At 43.3% G+C, this 3,325-nt stretch overlaps 1 long non-coding RNA gene across 1 annotated transcript; it reads left to right on the top strand.

Annotated features, from left to right (window-relative positions):
* The first annotated feature begins 321 nt into the window (after positions 1-321).
* Positions 322-2,717, top strand: LOC122553649 (uncharacterized). The gene is made up of 3 exons (XR_006312782.2): positions 322-890; positions 1,818-1,966; positions 2,666-2,717. It is a non-coding gene; the product is annotated as an uncharacterized LOC122553649 (long non-coding RNA).
* Positions 2,718-3,325: the final 608 nt, after the last annotated feature.

The following is a 3,325-nucleotide window of genomic DNA, read 5'->3' on the forward strand; positions in this document are numbered from 1 at the left end:
GGGAACCTGGTCCCCAGGTGACTCTTCCTTATAGTGGGATAGGATGGTACCAGGAGGCACTCATCCAGAGGAGAATACACATACAGGTCCCCGAGGACTATCTTTCTTCACGACCCTTCCCTCACTGAAGAAAGGGCACTGTGTCAATAAATGCAATTCTAACACTTGTTATTGAGATGTCTCAATGAATTATAACACCTACCATATTAAAAAAAAATGCTTGCTGTATATAATGCAAAATATTCAAAACCTAAATTTTAGCTTTTAGCTCCTTTAGCTCGACCAAGTATGTAGCATTCCCCAGCTTACTCCAAGGGGAAGGCGTCTTGAAATCTAAACGACGGAGAGGCTTGCAGTTCCAGGCTGCGACTCTGTAGGAGGTCCTTATGAAGTGCAGTGAAATGAAAACATCATCTTCATTTGAAGGTATTTTATTTCTGAGGCTAAGTGTGGAGACGATCTGAAAAGCAGGAAGTAATTTTGTTTGGGTTAGAGTGAAAATTTTCACATGATTATGTTCTTTTCAGTTCATTACACATTCAAGCCCAGGTAAAACTACAAATTTTAATGGCAAGTGCGCTGGAAGTTATAAAATCTGCTCGGACCTTCCGGGATTCAACTTACAGGCCCTACATTTAAAATGCACCTGGACAGCACTTCACACTCTGCAGTCCAGGAGCATCTGTGGAGATATTGGACATTTGATAACAGAACGGCCCATGCTTCAGTGATATCTCTCCAGACGTTCCCCTGCAGAGCATCCACAGACGAATCAATGCGCTGCTTCCCAGGGATGGCAACAAGAGGCCATAGCAAGTCAGCAACCTGGCCAGAGATGAGACTGGTTATAGCGCTTTAAGATGATGAACAATTTGCTACACACCAGCAGGGTGAGTGCCAGTATCTATTCAATGCTTCATTCCCTTATGAGTGTGAGTTAGCATTGCATGTTTGTGGCTGCAGAAAACTGTCAAACATGAAATCGGGTGCCAGACGTCTACATCCCATGCTCATGTGCAATCAATATCTGTCACTTCATTGCACCTACCCATGTCATATTACTTGCAGCTCAGTGCTACTGCCTCTCTCCCATCTGTCAGGTTTCAGACTTAAAATCGGAAAAGAGCTCCAATACTCAGTAACTCAGCTCCAACCAGCTCACAAACCTTTCATTGTAACTAAAAAATTGGAATATCATATCACTTCTCCCCAAAGGCTTGTATGGGGCAACGTCACCATTGTGAAATGCAGCTTTGGGATAAGTACCTCAGGCATATTAAGCATACACATCATGTTAAGCTTGAAGAACCTCCATCAACTCTTTGACCCACTCAAACACCTTTCATTCATAGCCCTTGAACTCTTAACTGCACCCACACCACATTTGTTTCACAAGCAATCACAGCTCTAGAGTTTCATATCTGTATTTGTACCTATCAATGCAGGCAAAGTTCGCATGTAGGAGAAATTGAGGATTGCAGATGCTGGAGATCAGAATCTAGAGTGTGGTGCTGGAAAGACACAGCAGGTCAGCAGCATCCAAGGAGCAGGAGAATCAATGTTTCAGGCATAAGCCCTTCATCAGGAATGAGGCTTGTGGGCTAGGGTACTGCAAGATAAATGGGAGGGGGTGGGTGTTGGGCAGAAGGTAGCTGGGAGTGTGATAGGTAGGTGAAGGTGGGGGAGAAGGTGATAGGTCCGAGAGGAGGGTGGACCAGATAGATGGGTAAGGCGATGGACATGCCAAGAGGGAGGTGCCGACTTGGAGGTCTCACGTACCCACACTAATTTCTCTTCATGTTTCTCTCCTATTGCAGGAGAAGAATATGCGTAACCAGCACAAGTGTTTGCAGATGGGGGAGGATTGCTTGATGTCAAGGTGTCAAAGTCTAGTTCTCTGTCCTGGCAAGACAACAAGGGGAGTGTGCCTGTGCTGAAGGGGAATTTCCATATCTACAGTTACCTTGTGAGAAATCTTCCAATCTGCTACTCCCAACGGCCCATTAAGCCATCTTAATGGCATACTGGGAAAGAGAGCTTGTTTGCAACACGATCAAATCTTTATTTTTTTTCTATGGTCTCCAGATCACAGACTCAAGCAAGGGCTTAAGCCTCAGCCTCTAGGCTATCTCTCCCAGCCACAGAGAGGAGAAATAGCCAGCACCTTTTAAAGAATGCATTCCATCCCACCCTTCACCAGTGCAGAGACATTCACCTTGAGGGGTAATGTACCTACTGTATGCTCAGGGTCATATTGCAGTGAGCACAGCACTAGCACAAGCCCACAGCACCCTACTTCCAGGGCAATCACATCCTTCTGATGGGTCGGGTACATTTTGGTGCCGCCCTTTTGGCGCCGATCATTTGACCCTGCCGTTTTGGCTCTAAACTGTTTTGGCGCTCATTACTTTCGCGCTGAGCTGTTTTGGCGCCAATTCAGAATTTTAAAAAAGTCTTGTTTGGTTAAAGAAGAGAGGATGACTAACGACCCAATATAATTTTCTCAACTAGCAAGAGTTGCTAGTCAAGGCTGTAATGACCCGCTGTAGATTCAAATCTCGTTTTGTAATAATTTTCTCATTTAACAATTGTTAATAGTCATCTACTGCCCTTCTGTCTTCACATTGGAAAGCTGTAATACAATTTTCTTTCTATTTTCTTATAGAGCCCATACCAGAAATGGCTGAAAACATTCTAAGCAAGAGAGACAAACCAAAATGTGTTTGATAAATGTAGAAATTTGTTTTTATAATGAATAGGTTAAAAATAATGAATAAAAAAGAATTAGATTTATTTCTTACAATGCAATAAAAACAAATTTCTTACGGGCTGTTCAAGACTTTTCTTAATTCTGAATTGGTGCCAAAACAGCTCAGCGCCAAAGTAATGAGCGCCAAAACAGTTTAGAGCCAAAACGGCAGGGCCAAATGATCGGCGCCAAAAGGGAGGCGCCAAATAGTCCCATTCCACCTTCTGATAATGTGGTGACCAGGACTGCTTACATATTCCATCTGTGGCTGAGCCAATCTTTTATAAAGATGTAACTCGACTTCCTTGCTCCTATATTCTGTATCCGGACAGCCATATAACCTTGATAACAAAAGACGTGGGAACAGAAGTAGACCATTCAGCCCATTGCATCTACTCTGACAATAATGACTAGTCTGATAACCCTCAACTCCTCTTTGCTGCCTTTTCCCAAAAACCCTTGATTAACTTACCGTTTGAGAAACTATTGATATACTTGATGACCCAACCTTGACTGCCCTCTTCAATAAAAAAAAGTCCACAGATTCAATAACCGCTGAGAAAAGAAATTCTCCTT

Source organism: Chiloscyllium plagiosum, unplaced genomic scaffold, assembly GCF_037043375.1.
Source record: "Chiloscyllium plagiosum isolate Xiang-an unplaced genomic scaffold, Cpla_swu_hap1 HiC_scaffold_8, whole genome shotgun sequence".
Taxonomy (NCBI): Eukaryota; Metazoa; Chordata; class Chondrichthyes; order Orectolobiformes; family Hemiscylliidae; genus Chiloscyllium; species Chiloscyllium plagiosum.